The sequence below is a fragment of the Oryzias melastigma genome, linkage group LG20 (genome assembly GCF_002922805.2).
Source record: "Oryzias melastigma strain HK-1 linkage group LG20, ASM292280v2, whole genome shotgun sequence".
Classification (NCBI taxonomy): domain Eukaryota; kingdom Metazoa; phylum Chordata; class Actinopteri; order Beloniformes; family Adrianichthyidae; genus Oryzias; species Oryzias melastigma.
Window position 1 is genome coordinate 1,528,679 of NC_050531.1, and position 22,099 is coordinate 1,550,777.

Consider the following 22,099-nt stretch of genomic DNA (forward strand, 5'->3'; position numbering starts at 1 on the left):
CCGGCGGTAATCGCCCCAACACCTGCTGCTCGGCGTTCCCCCGCTGAGCCGCTCAGACCCAAACAGGAGCAGCTTGGGGTGGACAACCTGGGACTGGGATGCTGTCACGCTTCCACCCCCCACAGGACGGAGGTGTTATTAATGTAATATAACTCATAAGCCAACAGGGGGGCTGTCTTTGAACATTTCCTGGTGAAGTCCCCGTTGAGTGCCTCTCTATATCATCCACGCGGAAAGCTCCGGCGCGCCGCGCAACGATCGGTTAAACTGCAGTATTGACTCAGGATGTTGTTGGTGTGTCCGTCTCTCCGGAGGAGGCAGAAAGAAACCCGTGATTGATGGTTAACTTAAGTGTCGTCTCGCTGTTTTCCACAACTCTAACTCTTCTGCTATTCTATGCGATGACCTCAATCACTCAAAGTTTGAACACTCTGTATATTTCAGTTCATTTATTTTTACTGCGACTCTTTCTTTAGTCATTAGATTATCTGCGTTTTCCTTTCATCACTAAAGAAGTGACAACTTTTTTTGTCAGAGGGAAACAGATGGTTTGTTTCATTTCAGCTTACAATGGACATAAATAAAGCTTTGATGCTCCGACTGCAGGTTATATTTGTGAAAGTGGCAGAAATGTGTTCCACCGAAAGGAGATTGGTGATCTGTGGATTCCTTTTGACCTCCTGAGCAGAGAGTGATGACGGAAGACGGCGCATTTATCTTTGGTTTGGATGTCTGATATGTCAACTAACTCACTCCAGAACCTATTAGTCCAATTCAGTGAAGCCAAAATATGACTTTCCACTTTGATCAAAAACTTCTTCTGATTCAACCCCATGACCAAATTATTCATGCGGATTTCTATTCTCTCTTTTCTGACATTTGTTCATTTATTGTATACTATGCAATGACCCCATTGCATAGTATACAAACTTGAAACATTGTATGATTATGATTATGATTATTATTATTATCACCTTTATTTATAAAGCGCATTAACATAATTTAAAATGGAATAAAGTGTTGTACATTAAAAGCTTAATATAATAAAAATTGTTAAGAACAACTTATTAAATAAGTGAACAAAAACATCAAAACTTTAAGGAAAAATCGCTTGTTTTGAATCGAGTTTTAAAACACATAGAGAAGGGATTCGTCTAATATTTTGCAGCAGAGCGTTCCAAAGCTTCAGAGCTCTGATAGAAAAGGGTCATTTCTCCTGCACTTCCTTTAAGACCTCAATACCTCAAGGAGAAGCTGAGTGGTTAACCTACATGAGATTAGAAGGAATCAGAGTTTTAAAGATTCAACTATTGGCTCACCTGGAGATGATCTGAAGTCTTCCAGGTAAAGGTCCACAAATCTGTTCTAGGATGAATCCAGACTGGTAAAATCCTTTGTTCCGGACTAAGGCCACTTCTTTGTTTCAGATTGAGTCTTGAGTGAGTTTGGTCTTTATTCGGACTCTAAACAAAACCACCTCATTAGAGATCTCTTCACTCATGGGCCAGGAATTAGAGGGCGGGATAAAGCGACTAGAAATCATGGCTGAAATCATGATTGTTCTGTGTTTTGGAATCTGTGGGATATTTATCTGATTCAAATGTCATATTTCGCTGATCAATTTTGAGCATCTGTATCAACGTCTGTAACACTCTTTTTGTTTTGGTACGGTGGAGACTGACAAAACAACGGCTATGATGGTACGCTCTTAATGTTTTATAACATAGATTGTCAGAAAAACAGTGAGAAACGATGTGTATCACGTTAAAAGTTGTTTTAATGAACCTGCATTCATCCAACCACATTTTAATGAGTTGTTGTATTTCATTGTTGTGTTGTTATGGTTTTGTTTTTAAGATAATTCTGTTAACGAACTACAATAGAGCTTTTGGGATGACGCCAGTAGCGGTAAGCGTGTAAAGACACAGAAAAGCTCATAAGAAGCATTTTTAAGGAGTTGGACCATTTTTTCCTGTTTGATAACACGACAATCGTTGCTTTACGTTTGTCCTTTTGCTTCATTTCTACTATGTTTACACAGTGGCCGTTTTGTCTCAGGAATTCTGCTCCCTGACCGCTTTGTATTCAGACTGAGGAATCTTAGAGCGAACCGAAGTTCAGTGTCATTGGAAATGGACCGAGACCACCTCGTAAGATGGGTCTGAGAGCAGTTCCTGGTGGATCAGAGTTTGCTTGTACGTGTTCAAACTGAAACTTTGTTCCGGATCATTAAGGGAAACTCCGGTTCCCTTTAAGTGGATCAAATGTGTCCAGTCTGAATAGACACTCAAAGTCTACTCAATGTCAGGACCCAGAATGTAGGAGACCAGGCTTAATAGCAGGGACTTAAAAGCTTAAAACAAACTGTCCAACAAAAACAAAAAAGTGACACCAGATAACAAGACTTGGAAAAAAAAACAGAAACGTGAACACACTGAGGATGACTGACCTAACTGATGACAGCTGTAGGTATTTGTCAAATGGAAGCAGGTGAGACTGACAAGGACACAAAAATCCTGAAAACAACTCAAACCAAGAAAGCATCTGAGAACAACCAAACCAAAGGGGACAATCCTCACACTAAGTCCACACGATGAGGGTTAAGCATTTTGCAGGAGCTTAATGAGGAAGACTGAGAGCATGAAGGCATCATTTCACTCTGGCAACTGTCACAGGTATGGTTGATATTTGAATGGAGTACAGCTGCACCTGCAGGGATCCCTGCGTTCATCCTGCTGTCACCTCACCACCAATTAATCACACACGGCTCTCCTGAAGTCTGAGGGGAAAGCGATTGGAAGGACTGCAACTGCAGTGAAAAACAACTGTGACTGCAAAGGTTACAAATCCATTCCAAATGCATATTTGATTTCAACTTTCTCATCTTTGCATCCCTTTATTTGATTACTTTCCATAATACCTATCTTTCTTTCTCTCTGTTTCTTATATAGATTTATGCATATTATTGTTGAGAGTAATGGAATTTTAATTCTCTTTGTGTATGCACTGTGCACATGCAAGAACCTAGTAGACTGTCTGAAGTGCAATAACAAAAGCAGAATTCAGCTGTAAAACCGGAGTCTAACAAGTAAAATTTTCTATTTCAGTATTCTCGTAAGTTATAGAAATCTAGATTCAATCGTTTATGGCGGCCGTGGTGCAGTGATTGGGCGGTCAACCTCTGACCAGAAGATTGCAGGTTTTATTCTCGCCTGTGTCGAAGCGTCCTTGGGCTAGACACTGAACCCCAGCTTGTCTCTGGTGGAAGGTTGGTGTCCGTGTTCAGCAACAGAGCGACCATCAGTGTGTCAGGAGTCAGAGTTCTGTCTCTCCCTCTGGCCAGCAGAGGGAGCCATCTCCAGAGTACTGAACACACTACATTTCCCAGCTGCCCCAGTGCACACTACCCAGATAACACTCAGCTGACTCTCATCTGATAATTACTTACCTGTTACTTCAGCAGTGCATATAGCCTTGCTCTGTTCGAAGTATTGTTTGTGCCACCCTGCCTGCATTACTGAGCGTTTCTATCTGGACCTGATCTTCTGGTTCTGACCCTGCTTATGTTCTAATTGCTTGCCACCTGCCCTGACCCTTGCCCGGACTCTGACATCTCTACTCTGACTCTGACTTGACTCCAAATGTAGCTTTTCAACTTTTATCTGTGCTTCATTCCTGTCTGAACTAATTAACCTGCTGCACGTGGAACCAGCTGTCTGCCCGTTTGGGACAAGTGGACTGCGACTGTGAAGCACTTTGGGCCTTCAAGGAAGGTGGAAAAGCGCTATACAAGTATATAAGTACAAGTATGTGCCATGGCTAATTGAGCGGGTCCTGAAGGTGAGAAACAACCCTGTGTCATCATACTTCCACTTCATACATCCATCTATCTTCCAAACCTGCTTTAATCTCTATCAGGGTGATGGGGTTTCTGGAGCCTAGCTCAAGTACTGTTGAGACACAACAATTTTCTTAAAAAAAATGTGTTAGTTTGACTCCACGTTTCCTTCAAAACATGTCTCTTACGTTTGCTAAATGTTTTTTTGTGTTCTTGTTGATTAGAAGTGTCTTTCTCCTTGAACCCTCCATTCAAACGATGGGTTCATTTAGCAGGTCTATGAGTGATGACGATGCAATCGGCCTTTAGATTATAGTTGTTTTACAATGAGGTAAACAGATAAACAACATTTTCTGACTTGGCTTTATTGAAGCTTTAAGGAAGATGTAAACAAATGTTTTTTTATAAAGCTGTAACCGAACATGTTGTGTCTGTAAAGTTTGGAAAGCAGAAAGGGGGTGTTGGTGAAGTCGGGGCAGCGGGGCGCAACAGAGTTCTGGAAAGTGGTCTAAATTCTGGAGCAGAACTACTTCTGCTTTTGCTTTGACTGGAATAAAGGTGAAAGACGGCTGCGTAATATTACCGTCTTTCTGTACCCGGTGTTTTGCACCGGCGTTGCTGGCTGACAAATGGCTTGTGAAGTGCCTGCAGACAAAAGCGTATGGAGGATATAGAGCTGGAACACACACAGAAGCTCAACACTTTCACCTCGTCATTATCCACACCTGCCATTGTACCTTTTTCTGTTTGTTTTGCTCATGCAAAAAGAACAATAGAAACAGTTCAGCTATGATGGTTATTCTCTGCAGTATTGCACACTCTAACGGTGACAGTATGTGACTTGAAAAGGAAAGTTCTCGGCCCTCGCGCAGTAAAGTCAGCCGGGTCAAGATGGTTTCCAGAGGCTCCTCTGAGTCTAGGGGCGTCCCGAGCATCACCCGTGGGAGCCAGGATGAGGCCGAGGGTCTACTGGATCAATCCTGGGTCAAGATGACAGCAGCCGGTGGGTTTAGAAGTTAACCCCCAGCTTTGTGCTTCATCACATCCCAAGCTGCTCAGATATCTTAAACATCTATAACCCATCTTCTTTTTTCTTTAGCAAACGATGATAGTTTGTTACTTAAGCTGTTGTCAGACTTTTGTCTTTCTCTCATCCCTGAAATTGATATTTATTACCGTCTGTATTCACATTTATACACAGCGATTTGGAAAAAAAGAAAGTTCATTGCATTTAAATGGCCCTGAAATAAGCGAACTCTTCATTTGCACCACACGTCTCTGGGTGTTGATTCTGTGGTGCATCTCCGACTGGAGCCGTTCTACTACTGTAGCCCTGGAAACCAGATTATGCAAATGAAGAGCATTCTCCTGTGAGCCAAAGTTACATCCAAATGCAAAATTAGCCAAGCACTGAGAGACAAACAAGATCATGGAGAGTGAGAGCAAAAGGGGAAGTGGGGTTGAGGTGGGGGATTATATGCAGATGCAGGCTGAGCACAACATCCGCTTATTGACCATAATTATTTAGTGAGCGCCGGATGCCCCCCACTCTGAATTCACTGATTCTGATTCGATTAGTGGAGTGGCTCAGGGGCAAAAACACATTTTCTTTCCAGAGTGATTTAACTGAATGCGTCCATCAAAGCAATTACCTCCGTCAGATGTGTTCTCATTGGACTTGACTGATGCGGCTACGTGGCAGCTGCCAATATGTTTGTTAATCTTCCACCACTTGGTGCACACATTGTAATTGTACTGGTGTTGGCTTGGAGGCGATCTAAGGAGGGTTTCTAACTCAAGCTTGGTTGATTTTGATAATTTGCTGTCTTGATTAGTAAAACAAAACAATCCAGCACTCAGTAAAGCTGTGATGTTCCAGTCAGCGGCTGGATGCCATGTTTCTGAGGCAGACACTATTTAACGTCCAGTATTAGACACCGACATCCATATGTAAGAATAACTGAGAGTTAGGGAGTGAAATAAACGTCGCCATCACTCTGACGTTGCATGGTCAACAAGCAAAGAGGAGATCAAGTCCCGCATCAAAGAGCAGGACGGTGTTTTAGCATCCTTGAAAGGACTGAAGATAAAGCCGACATGAATGAGGTTTGAGAATGACCGAAGATGATGGAAAGTAAAATCAATTATTGACTAAACATGATGCTGAAACACAAATTAGTGAGATGAAAGAAAGCAAAGACATGTCAAAACCAGAAGACCAATAAAAAGAGAGGCTCTAGCCATTACTTATACAGAGGAGTGTCCCAGAGATCTCCCACTAGAACTGGAAGACAGAAGAGCATCCTGGTGACAATACCTGCTGACTATTTCAGTTATGTTGTGTTACATCACGTGGTCAAGATCCAGAGGAGTCGATCTCTGACCAGAGCGTTCCAGATTTGGTTCCTGTCTTGGCCACCCATGTGCTGGAGTCTCCTAGGAGAAAATACTAAAACCTTACATTGTTCCTGGTGGTTATAGATTGGCACCAGTGTGGAACCGCCATCGGTGTGTGAATGGAGGTATAACTGTAAAGCCGTCAAGAATGGTAAAAAAGTGTCATATAAATATAACCATTCATGCCATGCTTAGTCACTTCATTGTTGGCGTACAGATACAGTTTATGGCTCTTTTCTACCATCCTTGAAGACCCAAAGTTCTATACAGTAACATTTACTCACCACCAGGAACAAGATGGGGTTCAGTCTTAACCAAAGACACTTCAACACATGGTTAAACCAGACCAGAACCGGACCTACAGAGTTCAACCTCTCTGTCTCTGCACCACATCCACCAAGTCATGTCTCAGATTGGATGATCGTGTTTCTTCTTTCCTGAAGTTTGGTTCCTTATGGGACGGTTTCATGACCAGAGAAGTCCATAACTGCACAACTAAAGTAGATCTTTGGCTGGTTTGGTTCAAAATCGACCCAACCATTGACTTTTGTTTAGAACCACATTGGTATACAAAACTTGGATTTTAAATCAGGTGGCTCCAGAACCAGCCCCCCAGGTTCAGGCTGAGGCTGAGGGGGGGCTGTCTGCCTTGAACGGATGTGGTCAAAGAAAAAGAGACGGACCAAACCACTGGAACATCTGTCACGAGACAGTCTTCAATGATAGCAAATGCAGATGTCGGTACAGACGGAGGAATTATCACGGCTGATTGGACCGGCAGTTTCTAAAAGCTAAAATGATTTTTCCATTTACAACTTTGTGATAAACAAACTTTTAAATCCTTAGACATAAATAAAATCCCTACAATGAATCTCCTAATCTAATCAGTTTAACATCTGAGACTGAATCAGTATAAAGCAAATTAAACTCAACTGACTTTTAATGTTGTGGATAATAAATGTGTATATGCAGTATATATAGTGCGAGGCTGGGATTGATATTTTTTTATTGTGATTATTTGCATTATTTTAGTGATTATTGTGATTTATTGCTGAAAATGGGTTGTGGGTTTTTTGTGTTTTAACTTGAAATTGACCTTTAAACTTAATTGATTGTGTGTCTTTGGTACTTTCATTAACTATGTTGAGTAATTCATCCCTAAATTTGGTCTGTTTTTGATATAGTTCCAAAAATCTAAGTCTATTTTATCCACATTGTACGTAACCTGGTAAAGCGATGCCCTAAAACAGGATTTAATTATGCGCAGACGGGACTGACCTCGGCTCCTGGACCTGTTCTGAAAACATCTGAGAATCTGACCTTTAGAAAGATTAATGATACATCTGAAGTTGACCCTAATCTGTACCACAGAACTGAACTGAGAGGTCCCACACAGTCTTGTCCTTTTTAACCAATTTTTTAAACGTTGTCATGTCAACCAACCTAAACAACCACAGCATTAAAACCATGCTGGTAACTTCTATCAGCTTTGGAAGGACCTTTTTTTTGGAACTCAAATAAATGGTGAGATAACTGTGAAAAAACAGAGGAAATATTTAGATTTTTCCCTTTTCAACATATTTGCTGGAACTGAGTCTAAAAGTAAATCTGAAAAATAATTTAAAACAAAATCAGTGTCAACAGAATTTTACATTTGGCCTGGAAATACTTTAATGTAAAAAAAAGTTAGAAAACAAAGAAACAAAACAGTTTTGCTCTTTTACTCTTCATTAAGTGATATAATAAATGTCTCTTTGCACATCATTATCAGTATAATAATAATAATGATAAACAATATAATATAATAAATGTTCAAATATTTTGTTTTGTTTGATGAGTTTGGACTTTTTCTTCATGTTACAACCAGATACTCAGCGATAATCTCCATCTGATCCTGTGTCGCTGAAAGTTTGTATTTTTTTTGAACATCTAATTCAAACCTTGAATGTTTTGATTTAAAATGTTAAAATGTTATTATTATTATTAGATTAAAAAATGAAACTGTTTTTTTGACATTAAAATGTGAACTTGACCATCCTGCGTGAGTTTAGTTTTCAGCGTGGTCAGTCTCAGCTCAGGCTGAGCAGTAAATGAGTTTATCTTTCTGAAATTAGAGGAAATATTATTTCTTAGTATTTCTCAGAGTATTTATGGTATGTACTGTATCCAGCAGCCTACACAGATAAGTGGTGCACTAGTTTTTATCTAATTTCCATTCAAATCAAGAGTTGTCTTTATGCTGATTGAAAAACTCAGATTTAAGGTGAAGGATCTGTTTCTGATCATCTGTCTGCTGCTCATTCATTTTTCTATTAACTGAAGCTTTCCGGCGGAGCATCGTTTATGAGACTTTATTTACATGCATCTCCATTAATCTTTTATTGGACTTGGCTGGATTTTATGGATTGAGGAAAGTGATAGAATGAGCTCTTAAAAGTGATGACCCTGTGCAGGACGGAGGATCGTCGTGTTAAAACGGGTCACGAAAGCCTCATGAATTCTGAGTTGACCGCATGCAGACGAAGTATAAACTCAGATCGTCACACATGATACATCCCAGCCAGCGAGGCCAGGTGGACCCATGTCGTTTAAAAGTGGGCAGAAAATGTGGGTCCCAAATGGGTTTGTCCACCGTTTCCGTGGTGGGCCCCACCCATTAGCTTAAGTGGACACTCAGTGGGTAGGCTAGCTATGCTAACCAGCTGCCTGGTGGATATCGGATCTCGCTAGCTCAATATAGTGAAGTTCGCTAGCTCAATATAGCGGAGCTTGCTAGCTCAATATAGCGGAGCATGCTAGCTCAATATAGCGGAGCTTGCTAGCTCAAGACAGCAGAGCTCGCTAGCTCAAATAGTGAAGTTCGCTAGCTCAATACTGCGGAGCTCGCTAGCTTAATGCAGCAGAAATCGCTAGCTTGCTACACAGGAGCTTGCTAGCTAAATACAGAGGGGCCGCTAGCTCGCTACAGCAGAGGTTTCTAGCTCGACAAAGCAGAGCTCGCTACAGTACAGCAGCTCGTTAGCATGCTACAGTGGAGCTCGCTAGCTCGGTAGGCTGTTTCCCAGACACCTGGCTAGCGTAGCAAGCTAACCCACTGAATCCCCACTTAAGCCACTGTGGGCTAACACAGATGTATATATTTTATTATACTGATGCCTTTTCTTCTTTGTTTCATTAACTTTTGGAAGAACGTGAATCGTTTCCATTCAAGAACAAATGTATGGGTCACATTAAAAGTCAAAAATCAGTCAAAAATTAGTTTCTGATCTTTAAAATGAACTGTAAAAATGAAATCATCGTCTCAGAATCTTTTCTTCTGCAGCTCATACGACATAAACATCTACAATCTCTGTGAAAACTGCAGTTTTAGATCAGTAAGTAATTATAAAAACTCTTCTATTGATCTCATGAAACAAAGTGTGTTTCCTCGTTGCTTCATTACCGTCCGAGAGCGAGCAGGACGTGGCGTGGCGTTTCTGGAGGAGTTTCCTGCTGGGTGCGTGCTGATGTCTTTTTCCTTGGAATACGGGTTCTGATTGTCACATTTGTTGGTTAAAATGACAAATGTTGCCGGCAGCAGGTCATATCACTCGCCACTAATCGATGTTAATTCCTCCAGTAATTTGACAGCAGGCCAGAGCATTTGGCTGCTGTCTGCTCTGTGTACTCTCTGCAAGCTGCTGTCTGCGCGCAGCCAAAGATCTTTTGTGAAAGAAAAACATTCACTTCACTTTCTTCACACTTCAGCTTACATTCATTTGTCGTCTTATGTTTCATTTATTCTCTTTCATTTTTGACTTTGAGGCTTATGAAACATAAAGTGAACATAAGATCTACGCTTACATGTTAGACTGTTAAACTGAGGACTCAATCAGAAGAGCAGATACATCAGCTCATATAGATGACAATGGAGACGCAACACTTTAAATTTACGTTTCTTTTTTTAAATGATCTTCAAGAAGAAGGGTTTTACATCAATGTAGGGATCAGCTCAGCTCCTCACAGCAGCTAAAGTCTGGTGGTTCTAAATGTCTCTTCCTTTAAAATAAAACTCTCTAGCTGTGTTTCCATTAAACATATGAGCGAAATATTATTGAAATTCTACAAATGTTGGAAAAAACGTAATTTCACAAGTACAGTGTTTCTATTAAATCTTGATTATGCAAATAAACACAAACCAACTCACGCAACAAGTCATTCAGAAACAACAAATCTGTGATTTACAGCAGAGACATTCACATTTCTGCCTCGGGATTAGCGCTCATCTTCATCCATCAAAGGAGACGTCGGCGTCTGATTCAGCTGCAATTCTGGGAAATGAAGTTATTCTGGGAAATTTTGGTGATTTCACGGAGGAACTGTTGATGCAACGATTCCACACGACACCCTTAACTTTTGATGAACTGTGATGCTGCAGGACCTGTAGTGGCGCCCGCACCAGCTAAACGCGGAATCCAGTTGTTGGTCACTTGACTCCTTTAATTTGAAAAACGTGTTGTAGTTTGTGAAAAATGTCATTTTGGATATGCCTCAAAACCACCTCCTCTAAGAGCCAAAATGATTTTTTTTTTGATAAATGCCCGTTTTTTTTGTTTTGTTTTTTTCTAAATTGACGTCTTTCCTTTGGGCAAATTTAATTTATGCGATTTCATAGTGAATAGAAATGCAGCTACTGTTTACCAGCTGATCCCTTTGTTTCTAATATGTGATGATGATATTTATGAGGGAAAAAGTCAGATTGCTGCCCTAAAAAAAAATAATAATAGAAAAATACAAAAACACAAAGAAATCAAAATCTAAAGTAATCTAAAGTACTTTTGGTTAAAATAATTCCAAAACTTCTAATCCAAATCATTGCAAAACCACAGAAATATTTTTGAAAGTCCAAAGTTCCTGCAGTTAACTATAAAGTCATCCACATAAACTGTTACTTTTTTTTTTAATTCTTCTTTCCAAACAGGCTTTTTCGAAACCCTTTTTAACTCCACCCCCATGCATGTCATTCTCTATAAAATCACTTAGCTGTTCTACAGAATCAAACCTATATTTTCTTGTTTTTACTGACAAGGTTTTCAGTAAACTCGTATTCAGGTGAAAATCAAGTTTTTGTTTGAATTTTAGTTATTTGCACTTATATTGAAAAAAAATCAGGTATTGGAATACTTCAAAAATCTGGTGCAGGAAGAGGCAAAAACCCATATAGGCTTAAATTAGAGTCTCTACCTGAAAAAAAAGAAATATTTTAAAACTTACACAAAATATACAGTAATTATACAATTTTATTCACTCACAATTATACACAACATTACGATTAAATCATCTTTCCTTTTGTCATTTCCAGATGCAAGAGCATTAAGATCTGTTTTTAAGTTAATATATTCTAAATGTTAGGACATATAAAAGATCATAAATACATTTTTCTACACTGATTATTTTTAGCTTGGCTTTGGAGCCATTTGGATTTTTGGTGGTTTTCTTTGTGTTTTATTGAAATCTGTTGAACTTTCTCTCAGAATGTCTATAATTCAAATATTTTAAATGTTTTTTTTTGGTTTTAGTTCATTTTTGGTCCAGTTTGTTACCTAAATTCTTGTTTTTTTTCATTGAAAGCATTAAAATAAAAAAAGATAATTGGGCTCAAATGTATAAAGAAGCTTTTGTAAAAACATCTTTTTAATTTCCATCTTAATATTTTTAAGATACAGTTTTTATGTGCAAAACATATCCAGAAGGTTTAAAAACCTTTTTTTTTGCCGATTTCTCGGTTGTGGTTCGGACTTCTTGTTTTTCCTGCTCATTGGACCTGCAGTGAGCCCTCAAAGTCTTCTTCTTCTTTCTGATAACTCTAAGATTGAAGATGATGCATCATTTCCTAACTTCTAATGTGAATCGTTGTTTGGACGTCTCGCTTTTGGGGTTTGGACCAACGGACAGAGAATTAATGTCATGCAGGAAACAACAAGAAGATGTAACTTCGAGCTGGTGCAAAATCCTCATTTCAGAGAGTTTATGAACATATGTTCTCAGCAATTATTCAGCAAACATTACCTGTGACCCCTGCTCTTCGCAGGACTCACAATATGCTCATAACTTCTCAAGTGGATATGATTCACTCCATCCTGGGACTGCTGTTTTCCCTGTTGGGGAGAGGAATCTAAAGGCGGATGATTTGCATAAACACCTGTCAGTGCTTTGTCTCCCACTGATTCCTAATGAATTTCAAGCATCGCCTGCTCTTTGCTGTTCGCTTTCCCGCCAGTCACAGGACGCTCCGAGTCGGCGCTTTCCTCCCACTTTCTTCTTGAAATTGCAGACTGCAGGTTGGGAGCGTTTATCTTTCTCTTCATTTGATTCCAGCCCTTCACTAATGCACACGTCTTCTTTAGCAGACTTGCAGTAAATTGGACTGAAGTATCTGCTGGGATAACTCTGTTATTCCGGAGCCTGGCTCCACTTCAGCCACCCTCTGAGAGCCAAAATTTGTCTTTTCTGCCGCATTCATTAAAGATTAAGGATGCGTGACGGAATTACGTAAACATCCTTTTTAGCTGAATGTATTGCTTACCGGATTCCGGCTCTCTGACGCTCAATCTGCATTCCCACGGATTAGGAAACAGGAATTTACGATGCGGCCGCGGCGTAGCGGCGCAGACCAAGGATGCTGAGGCTGGACGTTGATGGGTTGGCCGCTGCCTCACACAGTTTGTTATAAATACTGCCTGAGACTGACTGCTATAGGAGCCATGCATCACCTGGGCAGATAGGCCAGTAAAGCGATGATGCGTGTGTCCTTGGCATGGGGGGGTGAGAAGGGCTCATAGCTTTTATCTCTGGCAAGCATCAGCAGAGAATAGGCATGGCAAGGTCAGCCTTGAAGGTGAAACATCAGTGGAGCGCTCGGCTATCATAAGTCATTTGGCGGACATGGCCTAAGTGGCAGCAAAGCATTTGTAGAATCTGCTGAAGAGAGTTCTACTTTTCTTTTTTTTGCTGCTGAACGAACGGCGGGGTCTGTTTTAATGTTCGGGGGAGATGAAGGTGAGACAGCCTGACAACAACGCAACAAAGCTGCTTTGTTCACATTCTCTCCACTGTTGCTTGACAGTAGGAGCTTTTCAACGCTGGCCTTGTGTATGTTTTGAATATCTATTTGAAAAACCTGTGAGGAAGATAAAGAGTATTAGTCCTGAATGAGATCTCGCTGTTTCTTCTCTGTGGAGGTCAGTGCTTTCTGCAGAAATAAAAAAGAAAGTTTTCAGTTTGTTCCCATTTTCCTGACGTCTTTTGTCAGAGTCGACGGCTGAGTTTCACAGTAAAACATAAACTGATTGCCTCAACCCTTTAACGATATTTACAGTGACTGCAAAATAACGTTCTTCGAAATTACACGATCAACACGATTCCAGTGGATTCTGAAGATGAGAAAAGGGAATTTCAGTACAAGTAATTCAAATTTCAACATGTTTAATGGACGCGTTTTGTAAGTAGTGTATTTAAAATGTGCATAGTGATGGACGAACGTGAGTTTTGAATGTATTTCCATAGACGTTTTCTTTGGAAATGTTCCTTAAACACAAGTTTCCGATGGCGGTGTGATCGCAGCTTCAGGGCTACCCTTAAATTAACCCTTTAAGGCCAGAGCTCCAGGGTTTATGTTCTTTGATTTGCTGTGACTTTTTACACGATAATTCCAGCAGATTTTGCGTCGCTTTTCTCCTTCAAAATCTGCTGGAATTACATTGAATAGTGACAGTATGTAAAAGATTTGGTGTTTAGGCGTCATCGGTGACGCCTCAGGTGTTCAAGGGTTAAAGCTCCCATCATCTTCCTATCTATATTCAAAGCATTCCCATTGAGACTTGCAAAAATTATCAATACAAGAAAATAAAATACAGTTAAAACAATAAAAATAGAAATAAATACAATAAAATGCAATTAAAGGAACAATATGAACCCAAGCTACTCGCTCAACAGAACAGCTTCCAGAACAACTCTGGCGGTGGCTCCGCGGCCGGGGCAGCAGGGCTGTAAAGCACCAGCCACGTCCGGTGTGAATGCACCATGAGCCCACCCTCACTTCCCATAATCCATCTGTTTCCCGCAAGCTTACAGCTCCTCACTGAATATTACAGGTGCAACAAAAATGGCGAGCGATATCGTTTCTATCCAACCGATCCAGATTCCAGCTCAGACGAGGAAGACGAAGATGTTGATGGATTGATTTGTGTGTAAGTGGACGCATCAGAATATGTCGTCCATCATAAGAAAACGCCACAAGAACATGTTAAAAATACCAAAACAGCATCTTCATCAGTAAAACTGCTGCTGTTCTCTATTGTCTCACTTTTTTTGCCTCATGTTGGAACATTTTCCAAAGAAACATCAGAATATTTCCCAGGGCAGAAAGGTGCCAGAAGCTCAGTGCTGACAGGGATGTTCACACAGACATACAGTCGTTTTTCTTCTTTTGAGCAGCAGTTTTTAGGAAAATGCAGCTTTTCCAGATGGTTTTTTCTGTTTGCTACATCCCACTCATTGGACCTTTAAACCGCCGAACAGCAAAAATGGAAAAAAAAAGATTCTGCATGCATTCAGTATTTACACAGTTTCCCCTACATAAGTAGCTGCAATAAAAAGGCCTGATTTGAATCTGCGAGTTCCAGCGTGTCGTACAGAAGTCGCGCAGCAGGACTGAGTTACAGGCAAAGGGAAGGTGACTGCGTTTGGCACCGGCTCCACGTCTGCTTAGCAAAGCAGTCGAGAGGTCTGGACGACAGCAGATGGCTGAACAATAACCAGAAGCGATGGCGGCGCCCTCAGAGGGAAGGATGGAGGTTGCTGGAGAACCTGGCACTCCGGAGCTCCTCGTCGCCGCGGCCCGCCGTTTTCCTGTGTTCCTCCCCGCAGCCGTGGTCATTCTAAAGCCATAAATCACTGTGACAATAAATGCTGTGGCAACTGCCACACAGCAGCTGACGGCTGACAGAAGTCGTCTGCAGCCTTGATCTGTGAGGGGGGGGCTGAAAATAGTCCATGAAATGAGCCTCCGCCAACGCCGGCCCATCGCCGCCGGATCATTTGCTGTTTATTGTCAATTAGTGATGTCAGTACTGTTCATATCTGACCTTGACAGACGTGAGCGTGGACGTGAGCACGCCAACCTCAACACGTCCCACGACGGTTCGATCTGTTGGATAACTCGACGTCAGCAGAGATTTAATCACAAATATTATGATGTCAGCCGTCTTCTGGCGTGAACTTTACGTTCTTTGTTTCTTCCGCCGCCGTGATGAGGATCCCCGGCTCAGATGGAGCAGGCGGGGCTGCAGCAGACACCTGGGAGTGGGTGTTGGAAGCCAGTCGCCCCTCAAGATATGAGATTTGGGGGTTATTCCTCCCACAGGAATGATTCAGCTCCGGAGACGCTTTTGGATTTTAAGCTGCAGTTTTTAAAAAGTAATCGTATTTATCAAACAGAAAAACAGCTAAAAAAATCCAAGTCTCTGACCTGATCGAATCTGAAAAGTAAAAATGTTAAAAAGACGACGGTATCTAGAGAATCTGGATCACAGTCGGGATCAAAACTGGACTCAAATTCAGTTGGATCAGATAACACCAAGAGATCAGCTGCAGTCCAACACTCCCGTCCGGCTCTGAAGACGAGCTTTGTATTCGCCACATAACAAGTAGTGTAGGTTAAATGACTTATATATCCTATGTTTATCATGCAGATGTAAAACTTACCCTGGAAATGTCTGAGTTTGGAGGACTTGAGGTTTTAGCTGCTTTGTAATAAATGATCAGTTATTGTAAAGTCAGATTCTGCGGTGATTGAAGTCAAACTACCTGTGTTTCCATTAAATCTGAAATTTAGCAAATTGAAATTTTGATATAAATTCTCTTAATGGAAACCAAAAAAAAATTCAAATAACAACTAAAAAGTTTTAGTGCTTCGAGGTGGTTTTTGGGGCGTATCCAAATAGACGCTTTCGCAGAACTGCAATAGAAACACTTTTTTCGACATAAATGTGCTTCTTGGTGTCTGCTCTGAGCGCCGCACAGCGGGCGCCACGTGAGGTCCCACATCGTCACGGCTCATCATAAGTTGCGTATCATACGGAATCGTGCAGCTCCTCCATAAAATCACCGACCAAAGTTTCATCTTCTTTCATCTGTAGCTGCACTTTTGCAGCTGGAATACGACGCAGAAGTCTCCTTTGAGGATGAGCGCGAGTGCTGTGAGAAACTGAAATGGATCCTATCGTTTTCAGTCCAGCTGCTCACTTGTTAGAATGTTTTTAACCATCAATGGACTGGCGCCACACTGCGTGACGTCACCCGAATGCTCCCTTTTAGTGATTAGAATGTTAAAAAAATACTTGTTTTTAATGAATTTGTGGTTTATCGCAGAATTATAATTTAATTAAAACGTGTTATTTCGAAATTCCAAGAATTGATGGAAACACGGCTATTGTTACAAGTGAATTTTATCCTTATTCATGTTTTTAAAAAAATCCCAAATTAGTTATTCCTGAGTATAAGTCTCACCCCAGGACAATCTATGACAAAAACGGCAGCTTATACTCCGGATAATACGGTATCTTGAATTATTGAATTTGTATCCATTATTTGAAATCATAAAACGGTTCAGAATCTTTCATGGATTTGAACCGATGGATCTATTTCTACATTTTTTCCTGGATGGTCATCTGGAGGAACGTCAGTCTTCAATACGCAGAATGCAGACAAACTCCCTGGAGCAGGTCTGGAAAACCCCAAAGCGGTCATACTTTGGTCCACCGGAGTTCAGTTTGACTCCTGTATTCAGACTGTGGTGGAGTGTTCAGCCTCTGTAACATGTCCAGGATGAACAGAGAACTTCATGCTTTCATCTCAATTAAACAGGAGCTGCTAAAAAAGAATACTATAGATGGTCTTCATGCTTTGAATATTCTCCACATAGCGACCAAACTGGTCATTTTTCACTGAGATGGAATGACATTACACCTTAATTATTGTGAAATTCTCTATTTTTTTGTCAGATTTGCTTTGGTAGTAAATCCTAATAAGAAGTGACTCTACTGCAGTGAAACCGTAACTTTTGTTTGAGGAAACGATGTTATTTGGCAAAAACAATTGAGCTTCTGTGCAGAGAAAACTGCAATCGAGAAATCTTTTTTTCTCTAGTTTTTGAAGAGCATTACTTTCTGAGTAAAACTATTCCGGGAAAATAGGAACAAAAAAAAACCCTCCAGACTATTGAACTTCCAGAACTTTCTCCAAAGTGGACCAAAGCGGACGTTTCTCGGTGAAGCAGACGGTCCATGCGTGGCGTTCACCTCAGTGTCATCCATCAGTGATGTCAAGCATTACTCAGCCAATTTATTAAAAGCATCTGCATTCAAAATGTTCTGCAAACCAAGATAAAGAATGTCACTTCTGTTGAGCGCAGCCATACATCATAAAAGCCGTCTAAATACGGTGCTCATTTTGAAAAGTGCTGCACTGTACAGAGTGCTTCATGTAAAACCAGCCATTATCTTTGGGGAACTGTTCATTAGTAAAGCCGAGACAATTCTCCACCTTTAAATCCACGTGCTCCTGTTTCTACTGCGTTCTGGACTGAGTGATTCATCTATTTATCTTTCTAAAACGCAGCTGTGTTTTCACGACGGAGGTAGACGACAGAGAGTGAGTCCCAGGCGGCTGCGACGGCCCGTCTGTCCCTGGAATTTGATATTTTTGCCTGCGTCTTGAGGTTTGGAATGAAACCGACTTTGTCCCACGACTTGTTAGAGTTCTCAACTCAAATAAACAAAGCATGAATTTACATTCATGAATATTAAGTCCAAGTGTTGTTTCTTATCTGGGCGGCGTGGTAGGTGTTCGCAGCAGACACAATGATACAGAAGTTCATTGTTAAGAGGTTACTTCTTGATCTTGCCACATGTCTTTTATATGTATATTTATGAGAACCCCTGGCACTTGAAAGCAAGCCAACTCGTGCGCCCCCCCCTTTAATGAATGTATTTATTCAACAGCATGTTGGAGCATCGGTGTGCCCTCTCTTCTCAAACTGCCCTTTTGAAGATGCTGTTATGCTCCTAATAACTAAGCTGCGCATTGTTTTCATTTTTTTTGTTCTGGAGATAACTACAGAGCCCATTTCCATTTTGCAAGGACAGAGAAGAATGTGTGATTTTACATAAACACAGAACAGAATTAAGTCAAAAATAAACACGTGAGAGAGGAAGAGGAGGAAGAAGAAGAAGAAACGTCTTTTTGGGTGGAAATCCGAGATGGAGCGGGAAGCTTATGAAACAACAATGCCACAGGCCCATACAATTATCTTTCAATTCCCGTGGCCAAGTGCTGTTATTGTTCCAACTATATTTCTGCAGAAGATTTAATGTGAAATTGGTACCATTTTACTGCAGGATCCGTTGCTGACGGAGTCTGGTGGGGGCGGAGGGAGGGAGGGAGCTTTAACTTCATAACTGATTGAGATATCGTCGGAGAAAAACAACAACTCACCTGTCGGACATTCAGAACAGAAATTGCAGCTGTTGTGAATTTAATTTAAAAGCTTCAGGCAATTTTCTCACTGTTTATCTTGCGGAACTCAAAGCAGATCCGTTTTCTTCCTGCAGATGCGTTTGTCTCCACACTCTTGGTGTTCTTCAATTTACTGGATTTCAAGGTTTTGGGGATTTTTTATGTGTGCATCTTATTTATTTTCCTTTGTTTGTGTTTTAATTCCAGTCTCTGAGGACGAGATCAAAACACACAAAAGCCTGTTAGATGTTATTATTATCATCTTTCAATGTGAACAGAGGAATGAACCTTCAGAAGATCCATTTAGTTCTTTAATCGTCTTGAGGTCCAGAAACTTTTCCAGATTCTCCTGGAGGTGCGGTCCGTTCGAGGTGGAGAGCCAGGTTAAATTCTTATCGACTCCAAGACAGAAAACTTTCATCCCAAACTTCCTTTCATCAAAAAAAACAAAAACAAAAAAAAAACCGAGTAATGTATTTTAGAAAACAAAAAACTCGTTTTCTTTCACACCACATCCACGTATCAGTGAGGCTTCGTTTCTCCGCTTCAAGATCCGCTAAAGTTTCGTTATTTGCATGAACTGTTGAAGACTCACCAGAACCAAAAGAATGTAAAACACTGGAGCTGAAGCTCCGGTGTTAAAGCTGATTCATGGTTTATCAGAAGTTCTGTCAGTGAGCGGAACTTCATTCTCAGTTCTTAAAGGGAAAAAAAAAACTCTGGCTTGTCTTATTTTGAAAACAGGAAGCTTCACCGACACGAAGAACGCCGCTCTTTCGGTTTTGTTTTAGTTTATAAACGTAGAAACGTCATTCTACATTTCAGAGCAAAAAATACATCGTCCTAAGATAATATTTTACTACACTCTACTATTCTTCTTTGACGTATAGTGAATATTCGTACTCTTATTTTTGGGAGCAGATCGATCCGAGTATCCGAGTACTCGAATACTCGTTACACCCCTAAACATTACAAACACATCAAAGTGAAGATGTTGTGTACTGTATACACTCTTATTTTTTGTTTACGTCAATCTAATCAGGAAAAAAGTCAGACTCACATTTAACAAGTTCACTCTTGGCAAAAGGATTGGCTAGAACTTCAAAATACTGAACAGAGTAAAGTGATCGACATGTCCCTAAGACAAACGGGTGCCCAACCCTTCATCTACGTCGATCTGTCATTTTGGAATTATTTCGCTTATTTCTATTAAGAACTGAGCGTTTTCTCAAAGTACCTGAAGAGATAAAGTCTAACAAAAACCTGCAGCTTCTCCCAGCAGAACCGCACAGATAATTCAATGATCTTCCCACAATTCGGAGGACAAATATTCTGTCACAAACAGACTTTTTGTTCTCCTAAAGCAAACTAAAGCCTTTTAACTTCCTGTGAGGTGAAGATTCTTTATGACTACTGGGAGGCGGCCTGAAGGAGTCGGGATCGTGTCTTTAATCGAGTCTGTGACTGCAGCGACAGACACGGAGCTCCACCACGAGTGAACTCCAAACTCCTTCCTGGATCGGGGACTCCTCTCCCCCAGATGTCGGTGGTGATTTGGCCTATCTTCAGCGGCAGATGGATTCTTCTCAGATATGGGAGCTCACCCGAAAAAACTGTTAAGCCAACCAATCACACGATTTATCTCGGCCATCTCTGAAGGAGAGCAGAGACTTCAACGGCGTGGAAGAACTGGAGATAAAGTCCAAAAGCTGGACAGTATTTTAGTTATTTTCTCATTATCATTTAAAAACGTTCCGTTTTACTGAAGTCTACGTTGGTAAAGTTAGAACATCTTGTTTTGTCTCTGCACATAAAGTATTCATGTGTTTTAACTGACTAACAGTCGGTGCAGCCGATCTATCAGACGTTACACGGATCCTCAACTGTTTTTGTTGGTTCTCCTGAGGCACATGTTTAAGAGCTGGATGCATTTTTTATAAAATAGACATTATTTTGCAGACGGCACACGAGAGGCAGTTTACTCCGTCGGTTTTATCTGACACAGTTGTCTTCCTTTCGTTCAGACCCTGAAGGGCTCTCTGCAGATTAACACCTCTGTTATTGCGGCTCAGCCCGACAATTCTCACAACTGACTTTCTGGACTCTGATTTCCAGTTTGTATTATCATGTTTGTGGTCTTCGGGCCTCCAGGGGTGGGGGGGGGTCACGAGGCCGTCACCTGCTGTGAGTATTGAGAATAAATAGTCAGTTGCATTATGGTCCAGAAGCACAAGTCCTGCTCAGCATGACCTACATTGTCACCATTGTGAGAACCACTGTGTGGATGGAGAAGACCAAACCCTCATGGATCCTTTAGTCTGTTTTATCAAAGAAACCGGCAGAACATTCAACTTCTAAGAACTTGAAGTGAAGCAGCTGGTTCATACAGACCGGTTTGAAACTATACTCAAAAAGATGGAAGTGAGAAACACGGTTTGTAGAGGTTTTAAATAGTTTGATGAATTTTATTGCTGGTTACCCTTTGGTGTTTATGCGTATGTGACTTCCAGGGTTTCTTTGAAAAAGAAATTTTTAATCTCAACAGGACTTCCCTGGTTAAATAAGGTAAATAAAAACAAATAAATACGATTTTTTTTTAAATCTTCCAGTAGATAAAAAGTGGCGCCCAGCTGGTCTGTGAGGGAATATCAGACGGATAACTACGAGAAAAGAGCGGGACGGCTGATTGGACGAGGAGGAGGAAAACTTCTCCAGTCTTAGAGCAGACAAGAAATCAGAACGTTAACAATATCAGCACGAGTTGTTGGAAAACACCTTTAAATCTGTCTTTTGGTGCCATTCAAAGTATCATTATTATTTTTTTATTAATTTGATATCTGAGACATTCTGGTGACCTGACAAGAGTGTACTCGACCTACACCCAACAGTTGATGGGATAGGCTCCAGCAACCCAACTGAATCTCTGATTTAGCGGGGTTGCTGGAGCCTATCCTATCAATAAATGACTGGATGAACAATTGAGACAATCTTAAATGTCTGATTTGTACATGTTAGGACAGCATATAAACTTTCCAAAGCTTTAGCAAAAATGTTAAAAGTGACACATTGGATCAATTAACAAAAGTTCTGTCATTTTTTACATTTAAAATTATTAGTTTTGATCAAATCAAAAATGTAAGCTGATGGCTTACTCAACTTAAAAAAACAAATTTGTAAAAACTGATATTTTTAAACATAACAAAGTACAGAACTTTTTAAAGTGATCCATGTTTTACTTTTTACAGTGAATTCTCCACCTAAAGCTACATTCACAGCAGACATGCTAATCGGATATTCTTGGACGCGCTT

The 22,099-nt window shown here is 40.7% G+C and overlaps 1 long non-coding RNA gene across 2 annotated transcripts in view; it reads left to right on the forward strand.

Annotated features, from left to right (window-relative positions):
- LOC112150997 overlaps positions 1-22,099 on the forward strand; it is a 50,452-nt gene that overhangs the window by 23,151 nt on the left and 5,202 nt on the right. The window contains exon 3 of one of the 2 annotated variants that reach the window (XR_002920052.2): positions 20,184-20,933. The exons of the other annotated variant lie outside the window; for it this stretch is intronic. This is a non-coding gene — a long non-coding RNA (uncharacterized LOC112150997). Of the gene's footprint in view, positions 1-20,183; positions 20,934-22,099 lie in introns of those variants that run through there. 2 annotated transcript variants of the gene reach the window in all.